At 37.4% G+C, this 26,671-nt stretch overlaps 1 protein-coding gene and 1 pseudogene across 1 annotated transcript in view; one reads left to right on the top strand and one right to left on the bottom strand.

Moving 5' to 3' along the window:
• The window catches only part of UMAD1 (UBAP1-MVB12-associated (UMA) domain containing 1), a 210,870-nt gene that overhangs the window by 99,001 nt on the left and 85,198 nt on the right, over positions 1–26,671 (bottom strand). The window lies entirely within an intron of this gene.
• LOC106839581 (5-azacytidine-induced protein 2-like) overlaps positions 1,927–26,671 on the top strand; it is a 31,447-nt pseudogene continuing 6,702 nt past the window's right edge.

Below are 26,671 nucleotides of genomic sequence, written 5' to 3'. Positions count from 1 at the left end.
TTTCTGTCCTCCTTGATTTCCTCCTCCACATCACAGCCAGAGTAATCTTTTTAAACACTCAGACCATCTTCCTTGCTTCCATAAGGAGAAATAGAGGACATCTTTAGAGAAAAATCAAAGAATGGAGTTTTAAGGCTAGGAGAGACCTGAGAATTTTATAAGCTGAAAGGAAATAGTAATAAGGAAGAAATAAGAAAGTAGAAGATAAATAGAGCAAAGTCCAAGACCAAAAGCCAAATTCAAGAGCCTTGGGGGAGGGGTCAGTTCTGAAAAAGATGAAGACACTCTCCCCTTTGAGGCAGAAAGAAAGACCACAGTGATGGCTGGAGATGGAGGTAAGTCTGGATGTCGAGGGAGGCCAGCTGAGGGAGCCTATGCCAGCTATTACCTATTTCCTTGGTAAACTGATGAGATAGATCATTACTTTAAAATGAGGGGGTCATGAGAGCTGAGCTCCTGCGAAAAGTTGTTTCAGTTTGGAATAGTCACTACGGATAATGAAAAAAGCAGCTGATTAGGAATAGGTTTGAAAAAACCAAAAAGAGAGAGGAAAGTCATCCTAATGTTGAGCTAAGGCTGGAAATCATAAATTGTACTGGAATCAATCAGCAGAGTAAGAAGAATGCTGTTGGGCAAAGGTGGTGGGCAGAAGAAGGGAGAAGAGAGTGACTATGGTGCTGATGGGTTTTAAATCACCAAGTGCCTTCAACACCCACCTTCATCCATTTAGCTCAGTTTGCCCCAGGCCAATGCCACTTCATTCCTCTTCCTCTCCTGGAGCCTATGTTCCAACCATAATGAACACGCTGTACCATTTCCAGAACATGCCATATTGTCCAAACTCCGTCATAGGATATGCTACTTCCTCTATATAAATGTGCCTCCCTCTACCCCTCTCCACTTCCCTCCACCCCTCTCCACTTCCTTCCACTCTTTATGCAAACAAAAAAGAACACTCCAAAATAAACTTGATTAGTCAAGGTCAGCAGACCACCAAGCCCATTAGCTAGGTACACGGTAGGCACCCTACAAGCATCTGATTCAGGAAGGGATCATGTGATATGTAGGGAAAATCCATCCTGTGCGTGAGGCAGGTTTTGCAAGGCATGTGAAGAGAAGGGAATAATGGGAATCTTCAAGTATTCCACCCTCAGTGGGTAATAAACTTGTATATTATTTCTGAGGTCCTTGTTTCCATAACTGATTCAATCTAAAGCTTAAAATTTGATACTTAACGTTATCTATGTCTTAAAAAGTGTAGACATTGGAAGACACTGGTTTTTTGAGATTTTTGCGGAAGTTAATGCCACGTAAGTCTCCCAAATTGACAAAAGCAGATTTATGTAGTTCTCACTGAGGGTCCTACCTCTAGAACTATTTCCCTTACTATGTTACCCTGGAAGACAAATGAGTATCTGGGATGCACTTTGAATGGTATGCCCAAACGTGCAAATTACAGACACGCAAAAAAGCTAAACTCCTGGACAGATGAATGAAAGAGGACATCCGGTCTTGGTGTTTCTGCTCCTCCTTTCTTGATTCAGAGTTCAAAATTTCACAACACACTGGTCCTTTAGTCACTACTCATTCTTGCCCCTCCTTTTAATCATCTCTATCCACTACCACAGGGATGTGATGGTATTAATCAGTCACTTATTAATTCAGTAAACATTTACTGACTAGGAAATACGTTAGAGACATGGGGGAAGATACAAAGGTGATTAAAATGAGAAGCTTACAGACTGGGGAAGGAGAAAACGTACAAAACTCTTAAACACAATATAGTAAGTGCTATAATACAGGTATGCATTCCTTCAACAAAGAGCAAATACCTAATATACACCTGGCATTGTTTGAGGTGCTGAGGATTTAGCAGTGAAAGAAACCAGAAAAAAAAAACTTATCCTCAAGGAGTTTAATTAGCAAATGAGCACAGAAAATGAAGCAGACGCACTGAAGGCAGCCACTCCTCCAGGTGAGAGAAGCTGCCATGTGCTGGCCCTGGAGGAGGAGCAGAAACACGGGCAGGAGAGGAGCGTGGTCCAGGAAGCAGACAGCACAGATATGTGAGCGAACAGAGCGTGGTGTCAGAACGGCAGAAATCCTTGCTCCAGACAGAAACCCAAAGCGGGAGAGCAACCCGAAATACTGCATCGAGAAAGAGGAGACCCCTCTGCAAACGAGAGGCTGGCAAAACAGCGTTCCTTCTCTCCATGGGAAATGAAGGCTGCTTTTCTGTGTCCATTGCTGGGTTTTTTTGGTAAAGATTTTATTTTTCCTTTTCCTCCCCCAACCCCCTCGGTACATAGCTGTATATTTTTAGTTGTGGGTCCTTCTATTTGTGGCATGTGGGATGCCACTTCAGCATGGCTTGATGAGCAGTGCCATGTCCGTGCCCAGGATTCGAACCAGCAAAACCCTGGGCCGCTGGAGCGGAGCACACAAACTTAACCATTCGACCACAGGCCCTGTGTCCATTGTTTTTCAGAGGTACAGAAAAATAAAATTTTGTATGCAACGAATTTGACTAAATTTTCATTTTTAATTTGATAAATCTGCTGGGGTACTAGGTATAAAGAAACAAATACATTAATTAATAAGCAAATAAGCAAGCAATTAAGAACCAAAACAAATGAACTTCCAGGTTACTATCTGCTGGACTTACAATGAAAAGAAAAAGCCTTTCTAAGATAGGATAGTTATGACTAAGGAAAAAAATCATACAAAAAAGCCAGTATGTTCACTTTCATATTCAGAGTTCAATGTGTGTGCTATACAAATTAATACTTATATATCTGAGAGGAAACAAATGACTAGAACACAGAAAAGCAAGAAGGGTAATAAGAAGCATATATTGAAACGGGAGAGGCCGTGGAGCGGAGAGGCTGAGGGCCAGACCACCTGGGCTCTCATCTGGGCCTCGCCTCTTGCTGGCTTTCTATCCCTGGGCAAGTGACTTAGTCGGAGCTTCTTCACATGCAACTCAGCGCTAAAATAATAGTAGCTACCTCGAAGAACTATTTTGAGGATTGGACTAGCAAATACATGTACACCTCTTAAAATGTTACTTGGCCCCTAAGTGTAAACTGTTACTATGTTGTACATGTTGGGGGGGTAATTGTTATCACCACCTGGAGCTGAGTATTTTACTGCAGAATCCATATTAGCTGCAGCTGATCTCCTGGAAAATTATTTATCTTCTTATTAAACTGTGTGAAAATGTTGCTTTATTAATGAAATAATTCCAGAAACTAATACTCTGGAGTTGAAACCTAAAGTAAATGTGCTTAGCAATGCAAACTGTTGAATGCTGCTTTTGGTTAACAGCTTAATTTCTTGGAATGTTCACTAGGCACAATAAATAGTCACAGCCATCTCTGAAGTAACACATTCCTGCCGTCTTTTTAAGGTGAAGGATTTTAAAAGATAGAACTTGAAACAGTTGCCTAGATTTCATCAGACCCGAGGTTCTATGAAAGCAGAAGAGGCAAGAATGCTTATAGAAAAATTGACAAACCACTAGCCAGACTTACAAAGAAAAAAAGGGAGAAAGCTCAAATAAACAAAATCAGAAATGAGCGAGGAGAAATAACAACAGACTCTGCAGAAATACAACGGATTATAAGAGAATACTACAAAAACTATATGCCAACAGAATGGATAACCTAGAGGAAATGGATAAATTCTTGGACTCCTACAATCTCCCAAAGCTCACTCAAGAAGAGGCAGACAATTTGAACAGACCAATCACAAGGAAAGAGATTGAAACAGCAATCAAAAACATCCCAAAGAGTAAAAACCCAGGACCAGATGGCTTTCCTGGGGAATTCTACCAAACTTTCAGAGAGGATTTAATACCTATCCTTTTCAAGCTATTCCAAAAAATTAGGGAAGATGGAACACTTCCTAACACATTCTATGAGGCCAACATCACGCTGATACCAAAACCAGACAAGGACACCACGAAAAAAGAGAACTACAGGCCAATATCACTGATGAACATAGATGCAAAAATTCTAAACAAAATTTTGGCAACCAGAATTCAGCAATTCATCAAAAGGATCATACATCATGATCAGGTGGGATTCATACCAGGGACACAGGGATGGTTCAGCATCCGCAAATCAATCAACCTGATACACCACATCAACAAACTGAGGAATAAAAACCACATGATCATCTCAATAGATGCAGAGAAGGCATTTGACAAGATCCAACAGCCATTTATGATAAAAACTCTGAACAAAATGGGCATAGAAGGAAACTACCTCAACATAATAAAGGCCATATATGACAAACCCATAGCCAACATCATACTCAATGGGCAAAAACTGAACGCCATCCCCCTGAAAACAGGAACGAGCCAAGGATGCCCTCTATCACTACTCTTATTTAACATAGTACTGGAGGTCCTGGCCAGAGCAATCAGGCAAGAAAAAGGAATAAAAGGAATCCAAATAGGGAGGGAAGAAGTGAAACTCTTGCTATTTGCAGATGACATGATCTTATATATAGAAAACCCCAAAGAATCCATTGGAAAACTGTTAGAAGTAATCAACAACTACAGCAAAGTTGCAGGGTATAAAATCAATTTGCATAAATCAGTAGCATTTCTATACTCCAGTAATGAACCAACAAAAAAAGAACTCAAGAACACATTATCATTCACAATCGCAACAAAAAGAATAAAATACCTTGGGGTAAATTTAACTAAGGAAGTGAAGGACCTATATAATGAAAATTACAAGGCCTTTCTAAGAGAACTGGATGACGACATAAGGAGATGGAAAGACATTCCATGTACATGGACTGGAAGAATAAACATAGTTAAAATGTCCGTTCTACCTAAAGCAATCTACAGATTCAACGCTATCCCAATCAGAATCCCAAGGACATTCTTTACAGAATTAGAACAAAGAATCCTAAAATTCATATGGGGCAACAAAAGACCCCGAATTTCTAAAGCAATCCTGAGAAAAAAGAACAAAACGGGAGGCATCACAATCCCTGACTTCAAAACATGCTACAAAGCTACAGTAATCCAAACAGCATGGTACTGGTACAAAAAGAGGTGCACAGATCAATGGAACAGAATTGAAAGCCCAGAAATAAAACCACACATCTATGGATAGCTTATCTTTGACAAAGGAGCTGAGGGCATACAATGGAGAAAAGAAAGTCTTTTCAACAAATGGTGCTGGGAAAACTGGAAAGCCACATGTAAAAGAATGAAAATTGACCATTCTTTTTCACCATTCACCAAAATAAACTCAAAATGGATCAAAGACCTAAAGGTGAGACCTGAAACCATAAGGCTTCTGGAAGAAAACGTAGGCAGTACACTCTTTGACATCAGTAGTAAAAGGATCTTTTCGGACACCATGCCTTCTCAGAGAAGGGAAACAATAGAAAGAATAAACAAATGGGACTTCATCAGACTAAAGAGCTTCTTCAAGGCAAATGAAAACAGGATTGAAACAAAAAAAACAACCCACTAACTGGGAAAAAATATTTGCAAGTCATATATCTGATAAAGGCTTAATATCCATAATATAGAAAGAACTCTCACAACTCAACAACAAAACGTCAAACAACCCAATCAAAAAATGGGCTGCAGACATGAACAGACATTTCTCCAAAGAAGATATACTGATGGTCAATAGGCACATGAAAAGATGCTCATCATCGCTGATCATCAGGGAAATGCAAATCAAAACTACACTAAGATATCACCTTACACCCATTAGAATGACAAAAATATCTAAAACTAATAGCAACAAATGTTGGAGAGGTTGTGGAGAAAAAGGAACCCTCATACACTGCTGGTGGGAATGCAAACTGGCGCAGCCACTATGGAAAACAGTATGGAGATTCCTCAAAAAATTAAAAATAGAACTACCATATGATCCAGCCATCCCACTACTGGGTATTTATCCAAAGAGCCTGAAGTCAGCAATCCAAAAAGTCCTATGCACCCCAATGTTTATTGCAGCACTGTTTACAATAGCCAAGACGTGGAAGCAACCTAAGTGCCCATCAACAGACGAATGGATAAAGAAGATGTGGTACATATATACAATGGAATACTACTCAGCTGCAAAACAGAACAAAATCATTCCATTTGCAATAACATGGATGGACCTTGAGGGAATTATGTTAAGTGAAATAAGCCAGCAAGAGAAGGATAATCTGTGTATGACTCCACTCATATGAGGAATTTAAAATTATGGACTAAGAACAGTTTAGTGGAGACCAGGGGAAAGGTGGGGTGGGGGGTGGGCACAAAGGGTGAAGTGGTGCACCTACAACACGAATGACAAACATTAACGTACAACTGAAATTTCACAAGATTGTAACCTATCATTAACTCAATAAAAAAAAAAAAAGAATGCTATAGAACCCAGAGAATATAAATTTCACAAGACTATAATATTCCATGAGGGCAGGGACTTCTGTTGTGTTCACCAATGTATCACAAACATCTAGACCTGTGCTGGACCATGGCAGTCATAACATTTTTGAATAAATGAACAATATGGTTTAAAATGAATCATCCAAATCTTAAATAAATGATCAATTACACATCTGTAGGAACTTAACATACATATTTAAATGATGAAAAAAGGAATACTAGGTAAGTGTCAAAACAATCACACCTTCGAGCTTTAAATGAAGTGCTGAGTTTATCCTCAACACTAACCAGCTCACAACATTAAAAAGGGAAAAAATTAAGCACCTCGGAGTTCTTAACAGATTGTCTAAAGAGGGTTGTATGTTCAACCAAAGCAGCACCTGCACCATTTAGAAGAATAAATTCAACAAGAAGCGGTTATGAATCTATAAATTATAAGGCTTTGGGGGTTCTTTTATTACGTGAGTAACAGCAAGTGTTTTCTGGACTTGCAGCTGGTGCACTATTTCTAAAATGCAGGAGGACCTATTTTATTCATGACAGAGTTTGAAACCTGAGGCAGTATCAGTATATTAATCAGATGAACTTTAATGTTAAACAGTAAAAGTTTTACTTCCTAATATAAATTGTTGGACTGCAGATATAAGTAACAAACAGTATGTCACTGAGCTTGCCCATGATAAGCAATAACTCGTAGTAAAAAAAATTTTTAAAAATTCATTGAATTTAACTACATATGTACCGTGGAAGAAAACAGACAAGTAAATTTTGCTGCTTAATGGCAAGGTTGCTCTATTATAATCTCATGTCCCGACACGAGCACAATTTTATTTAAATGAGAAAATTGCTACATTTGGGTTCTAAACTGCCATATTAGGATTCAATATAAGAGTCTATCTCAAACAAATGACCAAAAGGCTAACTCTGGAATTATTATTCCATTATTAAAATAACTTGTGACTGAGAACTGTTCTACCACTTACTATCTACACAGAAATATAAACACCATATATATACACACACACAAAATATACACACACACACTACTTGCTTGGCTAAGAATTTAATAAGTATTCAGAAAATAAGCCCAAAGATGCTAAATAGAGGAAAGATAATTATTTCTAAAATTGGGGTATGCCATTTCTAAAACTTCCAATAGATACGTGTGCTTATGAAATGAGCCTGTAAGAATCCCAGGTCTCCCACTACCTACCAGCCCTCTTCTCTCTTCCCTTTAAAAGTCAAACTCACTATTCCCCAACTGACTCTATGATAAACTCACGTTAGCCTTCTTTCGTTCTACAAGTACCCTGTGCTCTGCAGGACCTTTCCCCAGTGTCACCCCAACTTCCATCCTCCTACGGTTCCTGCTCACTCATCTATTAGGTTAAGTGCCCAAGAGTATACAGCACCTCTGGACTTCCCATTTTAGTAACTATTTAATGATCTGTCACTATTTAATAAAAGCCATGTGGCAAATAAGGAGAATAGATTAGTGGTGACCAGAGGAGAAGGGAGTGGGGGGAGGGCGAAAGGGGTAAAGGGGTACATATTATCCTGACAGATAAAAACTAGACCATTGGTGGTGAGCATGATACATAACAACGTATACCTGAAATTACACGATGTTATAAACCATTATGACCTCTATAAAATAATTAAATTAAAAAGAAAATAGCTGTGTGGGCAGTGATCTTATTTGTCTTGCTTACCATACTGTACTCCCAGGCCCCAGCATAGTGCCTAGCATAGGATTGGAGCTCAATAAATATTTATCGAACATATGAACGATTTTTAAGTCAATCAATTAAAACTATTGCCCATAACAAGAATGTGAGCTTTTTTCTTTTTCGGGTGAGGAAGACTGGCCCTGAGCTAACTAACACCTGTTGCCAATCTTCCTCTTTTTGCTTGAGGGAGAGTGGCCCTGAGCTAACATCCATGCCAATCTTCCTCTATTTTGTGCATGGGACGCCTCCACAGCATGGCTTGATGGGCACTGTATAGGTCCGTGCCCAGGATCTGAACCTGCAAACCCTGGGCTGCTGAAGTGGAGCACACGAACTTTACTACACCACTAGGCCAGTCCAAGAACGTGAGTTTTTTAAGGCCAAAGACCATGCCTTAGTCATAAACCTCAGTGCAGGCCTAGCTCAGTCTCTGACAGAGAGAGAACTCAAGAAATGACTGATGGTTCAGTAACTCAGTGAATAAACAATTGTCAATTTTAAAAGGCAACTTTTAGGGCTTTAATATTAAGCTACAAAATTATTCAGTTTGATTAATATGATTAATTTCCTTTTCATAAGATTTTAAATGAGAAACTTAGTAGCAAAAAAGCAATTTAATCTAAATGAGAAGTTTTTGTAAGTCATCAATAGTTTCTGAGACAATAGTAGGAGTTTATTAAATACCATTATTATTAAGCATTGGAGTATCACGCTACAAACAAAAGGAATATTTTGAGAGAGAGATCTCAAGACCAGAGCAAGAATTTGGCTACTGGAGGAAAAGGGACAGATACATAAAGAGTAAAGTGGTGAGAGATGGGATATGAGTGAGGGTTAGAGGGAGTTCCGGCTTTTCGATCAGTAAGATGCTGACCTCACTGGCATAAGTGGAAAGCTATGTATTTGTTGGATTTGGGAAGGGACAACTAGAAACTGGGCTTCAATAATTTAAGTGTGAGAAGCCAAGACAACATCTGATTTGATGTGTTCTTTAAAAAAGTTACCACTAGTTAGAAATTAGGGCAAAGAGGTGTCATTAGAAGTAGGCAGTGACACCTGAAGTACAAATATGATCAGTGCTGAGACAGGATGGCAGGTATATACAGAGAAAGAAGTGCTTTCAAAGGAAACAGAAAGCCAATTGCAGAGGTAAGAAGTAAACCAGCCAAAAAAATTCTAGAAGCCAAGATCAAAAAGGGTGCTAAAAGAAAGGGTGGCGCACCCTGGCAAAGACAGTGGAATGGTCCTAGAGTATAAACAGTGAACCACAGATTGTAAACAATGAGGCAGAGTAATCTGACTAGTATAGACAACAGTAGAAATATGACCTCATTGTTGAAACACTCGGTTTCCATCAGTTCTGGCATCGTTACCTAACAGGATTCTTAGGAACTCCAAACTTATCTCACGTGATCCAGCTCCCATCACTGCCTTAACATGCTCTTCTGCAATCTGTACAGTTGGCCTGGATGCTGAGAACTGCCTATGAAGATATTAACACTACTCCCAACAATTCTGTCTTCCAGCAAGTTGCTTATATCCATCGTATAACTTCACATTGTTTTATTACTGAACCAAAGAGAAGACATTTTGTTTTTAAGATCTTTTTTATTAGGTCAATTCTTCCCTATTCTAAGCACTGCAACTTCTGTTTTCCAAATTATTTAAAATATTGAAAGCTACAGGTTTGGAAATTCTTGGTTTGGAATACGACAAACGTGTTCTCAATACTGCCAATTTGTAAGAGATTTCTGCTTCCTTTCTTTATTGTAATGAGTTTGCAAGATGACTCCCCAAATGGCAATAGCTCTTTGTGCCTGCCATATCCCATTGCAACCTCATGCCTATTTTGCTGTCTGATACCACCTTGGCCCCCTTTCAGCATTACTAAGCATTTTCTCCCACTGAATATCTATTTCAGATTATTTGCTCTTAGATATATTAGCTTGCGTTTTCTTGAGGCAGCATCTCACTTACTATTTCCTGTGATACTTCTAAACCTTTTTAGGTATCTTTGTGATACTTCTCTTATTTCGCTATTTGAGATACTTTCCAATTTACTATCAACTGTAAAATTGGTTGACACATTCATTTTCTGATTTTAGATTTTTAATGAAAATGCAAAGGAAAACTAGTTAATATGTCTTCATGAAGAAGCTGCATTTCATCTTAGTAGGAAGAACGAATTTCTTAAGTAAAAGTTGCAAATCATCATGTTAAGTCAGTAAAGCTGAACTGTTTACTTATTACACAAATCATGCATTCTTAATTTTGTGACTAGCTTTAAACAAAAGTCAAAATGATTTTTCAGTAGCATTTATTTTTATATAATGAGTATACTTTGTTCAATTTCACTCATTCATTTTTTGAGATTAAGTTAATGTATAGGTAATAATTACTTAAAAAGAAGTAAAAGTTACATTTTTGTTTAAATTTCAAATCTTAAATATATTTAAATTTTAAAAATTCAAATGTCTTTGGTTCTCCAATAACTGTAAAAATGCCATTGGTTTTATTAAATAAAATGTACCTTAATTGAACAGCAATGATCTATTCAATATTTCAAATTCTACCTCATTATACTTATGAGGATTATATATTTTTTCCTGCCATGTTATTTACAATATTTTTCCTCTGCTAAAACATATTTTAAAATATAATTTGGCTAGGGGAATTTCAGGATATTTATTTCTAAAATACTGGCCTTACATAAACATCAAACTCCTGTTTCATATCCTTGTTTATTTAATATCAGTCTAGTTTTCTCTACTTTCTTTTGATAGTGCCAGCTTAAAAGCATTTCAAAAATCCAATCTGCTAAAATTAATGTTATTCAATGCATTTTTAGTTAAACTCTGTTAAATTTTAATTGTCATAGTATGGTTTTAACTCAAGAATCTTTGAAGAAAACACATTCTAATCCAACCCAGGAAAGTTAGAGTTAAACATGTGCAATTTAGCAAAGAAATATGGCAAGTCCATGTATATGGCTCAGTCTTAGAGTGATGTTTACACAGGGAATCCTGGCTCTGTCTGCACTATATTATGACCCTTGTCATCGCCTGCCCTGGAGCAGTTACATATGTGTCTACTTCTCCCATTAAGCCAGTCTCTCCTGAGGGGCAGGAGCAATCTGAAACCTTTGTATCTTCCATGAGGCCTCCCACAGCACTTTGCACAAAGCGGCCACACAATGTTTGCAAAGCTGTATCCGAAGAGCAAAGTTCTTGAGTTTGCCTTGATACACAAGTCTCATGAAAAACGAAAGAAAAAGTAACTACATGAAGGGTGGTGGTGGTTGGTGGTAGGGAAGTGGTGGTGGTAAGAATGTTAGCAAGTATCCTCGAATGAAATTATTTAAATGTGATCTTACTGAACCCATCACTAAGGTACTTGAACAAGAGTGGAGATTTAAAAAAAAAAGTAACTTTCCATTCTTCCCAAATTAGGAGCTGGAGAAGCTTCATTATTTTGTTTGAAAGTATTTTCTGAATTAGACACACCCGGATGACACAGCCAATGTAAATCATTTGTTTTCCTGGTGTTGCCACTGCTGAACAATGATGAACAGATCAACAGTACAGGAATTCCCCAATAAAGAGTGACCCATTGTGTAGAAAATAGATCCTAAAACAAGGAACTGTATTTAGGATAGGTTTCTACTTTCTGAATTCTGGCACACCCTTAGTCCCCACCGCCTCTGAGTCAGTCTCCTGGTAAACTTCAAACTGGTCTTTCAAAGGCAACATAATTCAATTCAACAAATATTTATTGTGCACCTACTGTATGCAAAGGCACCAGAATGAAAACCTGAGAAAAAAGGCCTGCCAAGGCAGGTGAGAAGTTGTTATCATCAGGAAGAAGGAAAAGATACAGGAGAGAGGGGTGTATGGAACCAAAAAGAGAAGAGGGATGGGTCAACATTCTCAGATGTCACAAAGAGTGGAAAGCCGAGACTCTAGAAGAAAAGATAACAAAATTCTGAGTAAATGCAAAGTACCAGGGTCCATGAATAAAAATAAACTTCTTGAATTTTCCAGGTTTAGAACAATTTTGTTTTGTGAACCTACCCCCTAAGAACGGGTTCCATTTCTATTAATGTTATTACCAACTTACCTACCATCCAGACTGGAAATTTACTTTTCCCTCAGATAACAAATGCAATCAGTTACCAAGTCCTGTCACTCACTCCCACATAATTATGGTCATAGGCATGGTAGTACAGGTTGTGTACTGCACAAGAGTGCCACATCTGGAGGGAGGAGCATTCACATCAAAGTTGTGTACATTTATTTTAACAATATTCCAGCAGATGGCAGTCAGGTGTCTTATTCTCATAAAATAAATACATTACAACAATTTTCTAACAGATGGAAGTAAAATGTCTTGAAGATGTGGCATCCTTTTTTAACTCCCAGAATGCACTGAGTGGGTTAGTGGCAGCCTTGCCCAAAATTTCCCATCTATTTTCTAGTCTTCATTCTGACTGCAGCCACCACAAATCAGACACACACAAAATGTTGCAATAGCTTCCAAACTGACCCCCTAATTTCTCCACATTTGAATCCATCCCACAAATATCTGAAAAATTTCCTAAACAGTTCCACTGGTGTAACTTCTCTTTCCAAAAAGTCTGCAGTGGCTGTATGTCAGTTTCCTCAACCATCCATTCAAGGCCCTTCACACCACGTCTTTAACCTTCCTTTCTCGCCTGGCATTTCACTACTCCCCAAGAGGTGCCCTACTCCCAGCCACATCTGATTATGCTTTGCCTTCATATAGCCTGTCCTTCTCTACCTTGCTGTCTTTGTTCATGTCATTTCCTCTGCCTGGAATTCCCTCCAAACTCAGTCTTCCCACTAGAAGTTCTAACTGTATTCAGTAGAGTATTTGGGGGAGAGGTTTTGGATGACTGAATACTGTCTTCAGCAAGCATCCAAAAAAACAAAGCATTCTCTTCTTTGGCTCTGGTTGGCCTTCCTCTTGTCTACTGGTGCATAACTAACTACTCCAAACTTAGGACTTAAAACAATGACTATTTTTATTATATCTCACAAACTTGTGGGCCAGAAATTTGGGCAGAGCTGAATTTCCTTCTGTGTAGTGATGTTAGAGGGGGCTCTCACACTGGTATTCACCTAACAGACGGATGAGTCTGGAGGGTCCCCATTCCTCCTTATTACAGACTTTAAGGTCTTCATTCTTTAAGGCCCAGCTTAAATTTCCCTGCTTCTGAGAATTCTTTCCAGGTCTTTCACTCAGGTTTAATCTCTCATGGGTTCAGATTCCCTAGTACTTTTTCTTCATGACGGTACTTTTCCTAGTCATAATCTTACATTATGTTTTCAATTATGTAAGAAGCAAAGGAGACAGAAAGACAAAGGGAGCAAGAGAAGGCTGTGAAGAGGAAAGAAAACGCTCAGTATGACTGAAACGCTTGTGCAATTAAGTAGAGGGACTGAGTTCTGTGTCCAGGCTGATGCTAGGTGAAGCTGATTCAGCACATATAGACAACATACTTTAAATATGTATATAATTATGTTTATTCAAAGTTATTAGCATTTGTGATTACTATGGATTACAGGAATGATAAACAAAATTGAGCAAAAAAAGCTTAGTGTCTTGTGTCATTATGCTTAATGATCATTTCTAATATTGCATATTTTTTTGTCCTCAAAAATGTTCAGAATGGAACTTTCCCTTGCAAAAGTCAAATCCATATCCCACAGAATGTACTGAAGAAATACACTAATGGGACTGTGAAATTATACTAATAACAAAATTCAATAATTCATACTATCAAGTTCAAATAATCACAGAAATACAATTTTGAGCTAGAAGATACAGTTCAATCTTATGATGAAAAAACTGAGGCCCACAGCATGTGGCTAAACTAAAAAGAATTCATTTCCTATATAAAAACAAACAAAACAAAAACCAAAGCTATAAAGATCTGTGAAGTAAAACATGTACAGAAATGTTGGTGACAGCATTGTCTATAATAGTGAAAGAGATGGACTATAAATGTCCACTACCAGGAGAACGGATAAATTGTGGTATCTTCAACCGAAAAACTACTATACAACAGTTAAGATGAATGACCCAGAGCCACAAATATCAACACAGATGAATCTGACAAATGCAATATTGAATAAAGAAAGCAAATTGAAGCAGAATACAAAGAAAATGACAGCACTTATACAAAATTTTAAAACAAGCAAAACAATACCTTATATACCTTGGAATTATACACCATATGTGGTAAAAGTATGAGAAGATGTCACAGGAAGGAGAGGCTACTTCTCTGGGGGCCGAGGGGCACACAGCTTCCACGGTATCCATCCATAATGTTTTATTTCTAAAGTTAGTGGTAGGCATGTGGATGTTTGTTGTATTATAACTTTTGTAAAGCTTAATTATTGTACAGTAAGATTTTAAAATTAAAAAAAAATCCCTAAAAACAGCTCTTACACTTTTGTCCTTTGAGATACTCACTATAAAAATTTACCATAAACACAGAGAAATAAAGATTAGGCAGTCTATGTGCTGAATGGCTCAAGACCACCGGGGCAGGCTATGTGAGAGAAAGGAGGCAAAGACGTCTCTGGTTCTCAAAATAAAATAACAAAAACAAAAAACCCAACTAAGCAAACGCATTTTCTAAAATTTTAAATAAATTACACTCCAGATACTTGCCTCAACTTTTGCATGTTGATTTTAAGAGTGCCCCCCCACCCCACTCCCAAAGCCCCCACTCTAGGCAGATCACAAGGAGACAAGATCAAACACAATACAGATCCTGCTGCAACCCCTAGAATGGTGGCAAAGCAGAACCAAGAGCATAACTAAGATTTAGTGAGCACATACTATGTACAGGCTTTGACACCTTCAAGCTTTATCTGCATTCTCTCTTTAACCCACATAGAACCCCTATGAGGAGGGGATTTCTATTATGCTCATTTCAGACAGGCTAAGGGACTTGCCAAGGCCACACAGCTAGCAAGTGGTGGAGCCAGGAGTCTAGCCAGAGCCTGACACGTAATCAGTGCTATTCTGCCTTTCTTTCTATCCACAATTATAATTACCAAATCTCTATAAATTAACTCATCTTCAAAAAAGTTACTTCATTTACATCTGGCTCCAAAACATGTTTAATTACTTTAAAGCAGCTTTGCTTTGGTAATTTAAGTATTTCCCCTTCTGCAGCATAGCACAAAGAACTTTATAGATCATACTCTTACAAAACCACCTGTGCTATATCCACATGGTTGTCAAGGTTTAAAAATGAATACAAATAATAACAGAAGCAATTCCAAGGGGAATTTTTCTTTTGTGGGAGAGGATTAGGTGGAAACATTCTTAAAAATGAAAAAGGAGCACCATCTGGAATAATTTTATTTTCTCACATCTTGGATACCTCATAGTGTGCAACAATGTCAAAAATAAAGGATCAAGGAGTCCTGAAGTTGAAAAGTCTCAAGATCTCACAATCTGAGACGACACCTTGAATATGTAATATGATTGATCATTGCTTATAAACAGATACCTTCTCTGGATTTTTCTCCTTTTCCTAACCACTATCACATTCACATCATTCATCTCTTAGTAAAAGCAATAACTCATCTCTCAAAGAAAGGCAAAATCCTATTCATTTAAAACAAAAAATTTTAATGCATATTAGTTTGCCACAAAACAGCACACCACACAGGTGTTCTATCAAACTGGTCATTTCCTCTGGGAGCACGTACCCTCGCTGTGCAGTATCCAGGAATCTCGGGAAGATTCTCAGCACCATGTAGGCCAGTGGTCCTTGACCCTGGCTGCACAGGAGAATGACCCAGAAACTTTAAAGAAGTTCTGACCAGACTGTAACTCTAAATATGATTGGTAAAACAGTAGTGTCTAGAAGATAACATAAGGGAATATTTTCTTGATCTTGGCGTAGGCAAAGATTACTTGCACAGGACCCAGAAAGTGCTAACCAAAAGAGAAAAGAACTGATAAATTCAACACTAATATTAAAAACTTGTTTATCAAAAGACACCCTAGGAGAGTGAGAAGGCATCCCACAGTGTGGGAGACAATAGTGACCAGCGCATACATCAAAGAACAGTGTAACAGGCTTGGGGCTGCTGTAGCCAACCTGCCACCTGAGGAGGGGGCAGTCAGTCTGAGGACCAGGCCTACACATGGAGGAGGAAGTGCAAAGACAGGATCCCTGGCCATCTTTAGAACCTTAAATCACAGCATGTCTAAAAGTCAGCCTAACTCACGGACTGTTTGGTTCTATGAGCCAATAAATGCCCCTTTTCATTTAAGCCAGGATAAATTGGATTTTCTGTCACTTTCTTCATAAACAGTCTCAAACGACACTCAATTCAGAACTGCTCACACTTTAATTCTCAATTTCTCTGAACACATTGACAAGATCGCTTTTGGTCAATCCACTGGGCATAAAGTCATCACATGTCCTCATTCCTGATTTTATTAAAACCTTAGTCTAAAAAGTTCTGGTAACTCCAAACTGGGGTTGTCACTTGCCTAGTCTCACACATAACAGGCTATCTTTTCATGTCTCAATAATCGTCTTCACCCTTTGGGGTCCTACTTCACACTGTCCTCAGTTTCAGAGTTTACTGCTTCTCTGCCATCACTTCATAGTCCTTTCTGTTTAATTCTTCCCCAATTTTTTAGCCCCCAGCTCCTAGGACACAATGTTCCAACAAACACTACTTATTGAAAGCAACATGGTTCCCTGTTTATCCATTTGTTCATCCAACACATTTATTCAGTGATAAATGTGTGCCAGTCCACATATTTGTAACTAGCATCATACCGTGTGCCACAATCCCTTTAGCTGTCAATAATCATAAATCCTCCAAAATTCTACATTCTTAAATTTTAAGCTTAAATAGATCCCCGGAGTCTGCCTTACACAAGTGGCTCTGGACCACTAATGTTACATACACATTGAGCCAAAATGTTTTCACTTTTCATTGCTTAATCTTTAAAATTGTTTCGTACTTTGTACCACTCCAATTAGAGAAAAATTCTTAAATTTTTCTGCAAAACTCTTTCTTTACTTTTAATGTGCTTGGAAACCATTTTGGAGTTTCCTTGCCAACACAAAAGACTTTTCCTTAAGCCTGGCATAGGCTGGACTGCAGCGAGAGGCATGGAGAGGAGGCAGACAGATTTTTCTCCTCTTTGCACCCTGATTAAAAAAAAGTATCGCCAGATGTGAAAGGGAAAATTTAGACTCTAAATTCTGAAATTTAATCTAGCAATAAAGAAGCACCACATTCTTAAGACACAGTGCGCTTCAACTATCTGCCATAACACCATTTCCTCCTTTAAATGTGCTCTTGATTACAGAGGGCCTGCAACATTTTTCACTTGGGTGAACAAGGTTTATTTTACTTCAGTGAGTGCTATTGGTGAGGAAAAATAGGATTTCTTTGCTTTAAAAGGAGCTGGTGGTAATCAGATAAGTGAGAAACTAAATAAGACTTTAAATTTTATACATGGAGAGGCTTTGCTTTACTGGTAATATTTCTGACAGAGTTTTTAAAAAAAGTGAAGTACCTGTGTTTAATCCCCACATTAAAGATTAACAGAGGCACATGCTACCCACAACTGAGCAGGAAGGCAGGGACAGAACAGATTACGTCAGGCCTTAGAGGCACACTAAAGACGTGGGATTTTATTTTGAGATAGATTTGAAGCCACTGGAGGGTTTTGAACACACGAGTGAGTGACACGATCTTACATATACTTAAAAATAATCACTCCAGCATCGGTGTGAAAAAAAACCCTGTACAAATAGAATATTATTCTGCTAATAAATGAATGAGATAAATCTGTAAGTTGCTGTGGAAAGATGTGCAAAACATATAGTTAAAAGCTAAGATGCAGAACAGTATATGCTGAGTATGATCCCCTTTGTGGAAAAAAAGCACACACACACACACACACACACACACACACACACCCCCCAATGCCATGCTTTAGATTTCACAAAATTTATAGCCGAAGAAGTAAATACATATACCCAAGTTGTTCTAAACACAGCAAAAATTTTCCAATTAATGAATCAAGTATTAGTTTTAAATTTAAATTCATTAAACAAAATTTAAATGAAGTTAAAAATTCAGCAGCTTAGCCACATTTCAAGTGCTCCACAGTCACACATGGCTAGTGTCTACCTTACTGGACAAAGCATATCTAAACAACTGTAGAAAACACACAGGAGAGGTTAAGCCTGTTTTCTTCTGGGGCTTCAAAATAAGGCTTGGAGAGGTATGTTCTACTCTTCACATTATGCCTTCTGGAATAGGTATGCCACATAATAAACATATTTTTTCACATTAAAAACTATTAACTACAGGCAGGCTATGCAGGGTTGGAAGCCTATACAACTTTTAGAGCCCTTTTAAAGAATACAAAATTATGAATAAAAATTAGATAAGAAAGTGAAAATTCATTTAGAACAAGAAAGATAACCAAAAGTTACAAATTTTAAACAGCTCAAAACACCACAAACATCTCAAAATCCAGAAAAATGCCATCCTATTTTTATTAATTAATCATCTGGCAAACCTCTGCAATACTTTTTTGCCTTAAAATTTTTGACTATGAGCATTTTGACAAATGACAATTTTATAAGATAATTTTCCATACATAAAATTGAAGAATAATTTGGTGTTTCTTCTAATTATGGTACAGAAACATAATTGTTTAAAAATATATGCTTTGGAAAGCTTCCAACTTCACAACTCATTGCAGGTCAATTTTTAGGATGATTGTGAAATTTGGGGAACTTCCATAAAGTTTCTTTCATGCATGAGCTGCAGAAATTCAGGGCATTTCAAAGTTTCTTACGTGGTGACTACTCCTAAATACTCTGAATTGAAGACACTCATTAACTTAAAGCTCATTGTTGTCACGTATTAGGAAGTTTTATGTTATCTTTCTCCTTGTTAGTATTCTGTGGTCAAACCAGCAAGAAATATAACTCTTTTCCCAGTGTATTCACATGATATACTCCTCTTCATTAACTAGATTTTCAAACAAGACATTGAGCCTATTTATTATTTCTATTTGAAATTTCTCTCTTCTTCTCAACAAATTACTGCTTTTGGGATAATCTGAATTTAACTTTTTATAATATACTTTTTGACAGTAGAATAACTTCTATTCATTTCATCTTTATTGCTTTAGTTTTATGTTCTACTATCCGAATTTTTCCAGCTCTTTAATAAATAAAGGTAATGGTGAAAAAAGAAGTAACTTTTCATATCTGTCTAAGTTAGGATCTGTAATTTCTCAGTGGTCTCACTGAAACATTCCCAAACGTCTTCCACACTTCAGTTAAAGCTGTGTATTCCCAGCTCAACCTCGCTCTGCCGGATCTGAAGATGTCTGCAATCTCTCCAACCAATCCAACGCGGGAGGGGGTGTGATGGAAGGAGGCTCATGGGCAGCAGTCTTAACTAATTGTGATTTAAAGATCTTAAAATTCATCAAATTTTACAAAACCACATGGCCATGTGAACACAGAGCTAGAGGTCCTCCCAAGGCCTTGGAGGGGGCCTGTCTGAGGAAGGGACCCAGAAACCTAAATTCCAGTAAAGTAGCTCCTGGTAAACTTGCCTCTGATTACAGGTAATCAGGACAGTTAGAAGATCTAGCTGGAGCCAAGGGTCCTTAACTCCACCCCAGAGGAGCTGGGTGTTTCTCCCACCTGTCCCTCCACCCGCGCAGAGAAAACTCAGTTCCAGGCTGAAGATAATTCTAGGGAGTCATTGCAAACTCTAACTTCCTTTCCCACATTGCACAGCCAGAATCGCTTAATCTTAGTTTTTGCCAAAATTGAGATTCACACACGTTGAAATCTTGACTCTTTTTCAGAAACTTCTTCAGTTTCATTTTCACCAATCCATTGTTTTGATTGACACATCCAGCCTCTCTCTCTCTAAAGCTCTGGAAACACCAGCCCTATTTTAACATAACTCTAAAAGTCTCATTTGCCCCATACATCCAGAAAAAATATTTCTCATTTATAACATAAAGACTAAAGCCATGATAAAAGTAATTGAGGTGGGAAATCTTCTTCACAGAGCTCAATACTTCATTAGTGGAAGTGATGTAACTAGTGGTCCAACATAAGAAACAATAATGATGACGTTATGTTCACACTGCTCAGCTACACAGACAAAGGGAAGCCTGCACAACATCAAACAGATCTATAAAGGAGGAGTCGCAACTGGCTTTTAACACAATGAAAGCTGTTTTCAATTTCTCTTTACAATTAATCTTTTATTTTTAGCATAGAGAATTCCAACGTCTTATTGGGGGTGATTACTTCTTACTAAATATTTTATTGACACTATTTATTATCTCCATTTACCTTTTCACACTTATAAGTCCAGCAATAGGTTTCAATTATTGCTTTCACCAAATTCTGCAAAATCTGAAAAATACAGACAGTTAAGAGCACAAACTCTGAAGCCAAACTGACAGGGTTCAAATCCCAGCTCAGCTACTTTCTCCCTGTGATTTTGAGCAGGACACTTAATTTCTCTGTGCCTCAGTTATCTGTAAAATGGGGATAACATAATACCAACCCCATAGACATGCCATGAGCATTAAATGAATTCATGTTCATAAATACTGAGTGCAGTGCCTGACACACACTAGGGCTATACACATGTCTGTTAAACATAAGGAAAATATATATCCATGTGTTAATATGAAATGAGGAGTGATCAGAGAAGCTAAAATCAAGATATTCATACTAATTTGAGCCAAGTTTTACTGTCTTCTGTCATCTTGTAAATTCCAAACTACCAAAGACAGTTCATTCAAATTTAAATGCACAAACACATTTCTGAGCCAAGAAAACGATTTGTACATTATCAATAGCTTATCCATTTCTGATCACAAGGCAGTCAAACAGTGACAAGCAGCTGGGTCTAGTGGAGTCTGACGTATGTGAAATGGGAAGCTTTAGGCACCTCATTTAATTTCTTGGAACCTCAGTTTCCATATTTGGGCAAATGGGAATAATACTATTTGAACTTCTGAAGATATCTGCTAAAATTACATTATAAAAAACATACATAAAGAGCTATTTTGTGGCCGGACATCTAGCAGATTGCTCAATAAATATTAGTTATTATTATAGTTGCAACTGACCATTTCATTCTATTCTGCTAATATTCCTTTCTATATATTATACTACATTTTAAAGATCGCTGCCCCTCACCATTCTAGCAGTATAATTAAGAAAATCTAACTTCCCTATTCACTTCTGTTAAGACTGTCAAATATAATCAACGTCTGACCTTGTCCTGGGCTGAGATTGAATAACATTGGTGAAAGAGATCCTTCATGGATATCTACAAATGCAAATGTGACACATAAGGTCCTTTCATTAGTACTTAATGCTAAGAAAGTTTTTACAGAGCTTAGAGGAACTATCATAGAAAAGAATAATTATATAGATGTTTTCTGCATAATAACAGCTTCAGTTTACACTACCTTTTGTGAGAACTTTCAAAAATCTTAATATATACTACTTCATGAATCTTCTGATTATATCTGCATATTAGATCACAGCAAATATCAATGCCCAGTTTTAGTTTAGTAAAATATGTGACTAAAAGATTTATGACCTGCCCTCCTACACATGCCAAGAAGGGAATTCACATAATTTTTCATTATTTCTGGAGGAAGCCTTTGCTACCAGTACTGAAAATACTATAAAATTAAATATTAGAGGCTCCAGTTGCTAAATATTCTATAAGCTATGAAAAAAAAATACTTACCCACTCCCATTCCTGGAAAATGCATTAACTAATGTCCCTCAAATATTTTTCCTCGGATTAGGTAGAAACAGTTCAAACCCAAATAAGACAGACAGCTTTAACCCGGAACGTTGGCTGTTAGAGTATGCGCTGCTGGAAAGTAATTAAAACACCTTGTATCCTCACTTAAGGGAGATTATAAAAACCCAGAAAAGAGACCTTCAAGGAAAAAATGTCAAAACTGTTTAAATTAATTTAGCCATTAAATGTCACCACATTTATTGTGGAATTGTTATAGCATTCATTTAAACTTCAAAAAAGTAACTGATAAATATTTGCCTTGGAATCCCACACAATTTTTCTTCAAATCTATTATAAAATACCAACACTAAGTATGGAAACGCTATAGGCGAGAAAATTTTAAAAGCACTAGCAAGGGAAATTTTTGAAAAAAAGAAGAAAACAACAACAAGTAGCAAATACAGAAATCAATACAATCACATTAATCTAGTTGAAGAGGACCCCAAGGTAGAAGGGGACACATAGTGATAAAAGGAGGGTGAGAAGTTTGGTGATTCCTAGACTCATTGATGACCAAGCCTGGTTCCAGGCTGATAGAGCTAAATCCCAAAGGATTACTGTGACAAATATTACATTCTTTTCCTAAAATTTTTGCTTCTAAAAACAGTAGAAAAAAATTTTAAATTTATATATTAAAATGTACTTCTATTCCCAAAAGAGCAACATGATATATAGCATTTAAACAAGTACGAAAAAGTAAGAGATGTTGCATAAAATTTGGTAAATGTGCAAATCAGCATTAAGATTCTACTTGTAACGTACCACCACAGCGCCATGTTGGTGACTTTGCTGTTAACGTAAATCCAAGGCAAAGCTAAGTTCTACCTCACCTGCTCCCCTCAGAAAAACTTAGAGCAGCTCTAACAAGAAGACTGATTACTTCATATTCCAATTCTGGAATAGGCCATCTAGTTCTGTAGCAGCAGCAATTTCAAAATGTCATTGCTAGTTCTATAATATTTCTATCAATCTTTATTTTATGAATAGGTACTAAACTATAATATGTTCTAATCCACAGAATAGAGTTTGGTTTAAGGAATTACCATGTCATATAACTTTATGACATAAATGCATAATAAAACATAAATAATAAATAAAATATTTAATTTTATATATAAAACAATGCATATGACAAAACATATAATGCCTAACTAGATGATTATACTTCGTTCTCCTATTTTTGGGCCCAGAAACAGCATATTCTCTAATAATTTAATGGTTTAGATTTAATTTCTATACTTTCTTCCAAGAAGACAGGCAAACTTTCCTTTTTCTGTGAGGAAAACTACTTGTTAAACTGACAATAATGAAGGCTGAGTTTTCAGCGATATAGAGAAACAGGATAACCCAGCAAGCAACAAGGAAGATTTCCCCTTTCCTGAAACCTTGACCCAGTGGGCTTGGCGCTAGAGATGAAAGGCAGAGAGCTCCTCTCTGCTCTGAGTTAGTACTCTGGCAGCCTTTCTGGCAGTTTCAATTGGTTAAAGGTCTCTTATTTCTTGGCAAAAATATACTTCATAATTGCGAAATAGCACAAGAGCCTAAGATTTGAAGTTTTCTGAGTGGCACTGTAGAACAGTGGAAAGAAATCACCCTCTGCTCTACTCGCTGGTGACCTTTACCAAGTCACTGGATATCTCTGAGCCTCGGTTTTCCTCATCCATAAACCAAGATAAAAGCATTTGCCCTGACCTGTTCTAGGAATTTCTGAAAGGATCAAGTAAAGTATCATGAATGAAATGCTCTATAAGACAGAAAGTGTTCAACACACAGACAGTAGTTGTAAAAATAATAGTGAATATTAATTAAATAAAACATATTAAACTATAATTGGGCTTTCTAGGACTAGGTCTCTGATTTTAAGAATTCTAAGAACTATAAAGGAAAAAAGGTGAGTGACTTTTCTAAAAGGTAACAACTTCAAAAAAAAAATAGCAATACTTCTGGGCCAAACAAGGCCACAGCGATCCCTTACCCTGGGATAGACATCAAAACATCACCACATATCATGTCTAGTCTCCCGTGGCAACTCCAAAACAATAGTGGGATTTACCAACCCCTTCCACCTCTATTACTTAGGAAAAAAGTCCTAACGGCTAATGAAGGTATCGCATTACTATTTCTCACCATGTACTTGAAGGCCACTTTGCCTACTTCACAATTAACATAATTTCTAATTAGATATAGAAGTATCTAAAATAAATGTGGCAATAACTTTTAGTAACAGTTTACACACACACTCCATTTTTTAAAATCAATATAAACATTAAAAAAAATTCCTTTAAATCTATAGGACCTTAACTCCTGAAGATAGCAATAAAAAGGGGGATTGTTTGTGTAAATTGTTCCAAAATAATGTGACATTTCCAAGTTTGTGTTTGAAGTTCTTTAAACAAGGTGGCCTTTTTAGTGAGTTGAGATAAAGGTTTAAAACATTTTAGGGACCGAGCATTGGACTGGCATTCTGCCACTTTCTACACCAGATAACTTCGGTTGCTGCTGTTTGTCTCGTATGTTTTTTATTCTCCCTCTAGGGAAGTCGAAGCCTTTTCACTTGCAGGCAAATTTTACTGCAGCTCTGGTAACTACTTTACAAGGTGATAAGCATTCACAAGAGGCTTTTATTAGGCCGGTAGCTGAAGCAAAAACTACGTGCACATATTTAGACAACATGTGTGAAGTGGAAAACTTTAAACATATGAGAGTTGCAAGTTAGCCTACTAAAACTTCATATCCCATGAAAACTCTGGGGGGAGAAGGAAGGAACATGCTAAGTAGCCTAAAATATAACTGAATTTGTATATTTTCTTTGCCTTCAAGTCAACCTAATGGCTTGTTTAATTAACTATACCATCGCCTGCATCTGCTAACCCATTGCTCTCTGATTTTGCCCATGTTTCCCTCCATCACTTTTCCAAATGATCTTGCAAAGTTAGAACAGAAATGCTTGCTTTTATTACGTATCTTCCATTCATTTCTATGAGGAGTGTCCCAAAGAAGTAAACAGTCTGAACTCTATGGTTCATGCAGGCATTGAGGACAACTAAGCAATCAAACATGACACTATTTAGTTAAGACCCAATTAAGGTTCAAAAGTACTACACTAATTGGAGAAAGAAAAGATCACCAGTTATCAGAAAGTCACCAGTCATGAGTGCCTTAAGGTAGGCCTTGGATGCCAGATAAGACTTGGGTAAGTGGAGAGAAGAAACAGCCTGGGAAATGACAAAAAAAATGTCCCAAAATGATAAGCTTCCAGGGCCCAGAGAGATGGGGCAACGAGCTCTGATGAGGGGCAGTGGAAAATGTGGGGAAACAGACCACTTGTTGGAAACCACTGCACTAGACTAGTTTTTACACACCATGAAATAAAATGTACTCAGTAATATTCAAGTCTCCTTCAACAACTCGCAAGTTTATATCATAAATATAATAAAGCATACTCTCCTTGGTTTATAAAGACACAGTGCTTTTCCTGACAATATAACTTTTTCTGACTGTCACTAGACTGCATGCTTACTGAGAATGAGTTCCATCTCACACCCCGAGAAGTTGGTCCCCGGATCCAGCACATTGGCAAGTACCAAAATAAATTCTTCCTGAAAGCTACAGCACAGAGTGCAGGGTTGGGAAATGGACTTTGTTGGCACAGAGAAATGGAAGTATAATCTTTCTCAATTTGTCAGTGATATGCACATCCCATTAGGAGTTAAAGGTTTCCCAAAATAAAGTCACAATGTAGTTAGAAATCAGAGAGAAGAAACAATAGAATCTCAAAAACAAAGACATGAAAGACAACCTACAGAATGGGAAAAAATATTTGTAAATCATACATTTGATAAGAGACTTGTGTCTAGGATACATAAGGAACTTTTACAACTCAGTAGGAAAAAGACAAACAGCCGATTTAAGAATGAGCAAAATATCTGAATAGACATTTGTTCAACGAAAATATAAAAACGGCCAATAAGCACATGAGAAAATGCTCAACATCATTAGCCATAAGGTAAATGCAAATCAAAACCATAATGAGATACGATTTCATACCCACTAGGATGACTACAATCAAAAAGACAGTAACAATTAGTGTTGGCCAGGATGTGGAGAAACTGGAACTCACATACATTGCTAGTGGGATTGTAAAATGGGCCAGTCCCTTTGCAAAACAGTCTGGTGAGTCCTCAAATGGTTAAACAAAAAGTTACCATATGATGAGCAATTCCACTCCTGGGTATAACTTTAATGTAGTAGTGGAGGTTTTTAGCAGACATTTGGGCTTATGGTATACATTTGGGGATTATTAGAATTCAGATGGTATTTACATCTTTGTGAATGAATGTGATCACCTAGAGAGGGAATGTTGAGAAAGAGAGCCCAGGACCTAGCACTGAGGAAGCCCAGAGTTTAGAGCTTGTGTCAAGTAGGAGAAGCTCACACAAGAGATTGAGAAAGAACAGCCAGAGTCAAGAGGAAAACAGTGAGGCGAATGGGTGCTATAAAGCTAAGAGAAAAGTGGTTCAGTAAGAATTAGACCCATCCTTGTGTATTTTGAGTGTAAGCTTGTATTATTTTTATAATTACATGTACACAAATATTTTTTCCTAGAAGAAGCCTTTATATGTATTGGTATCCAAAAAACA

Source organism: Equus asinus, chromosome 1 (genome assembly GCF_041296235.1).
Source record: "Equus asinus isolate D_3611 breed Donkey chromosome 1, EquAss-T2T_v2, whole genome shotgun sequence".
Classification (NCBI taxonomy): Eukaryota; Metazoa; Chordata; class Mammalia; order Perissodactyla; family Equidae; genus Equus; species Equus asinus.
This window is presented reverse-complemented; position numbering and strand designations above follow the sequence as displayed.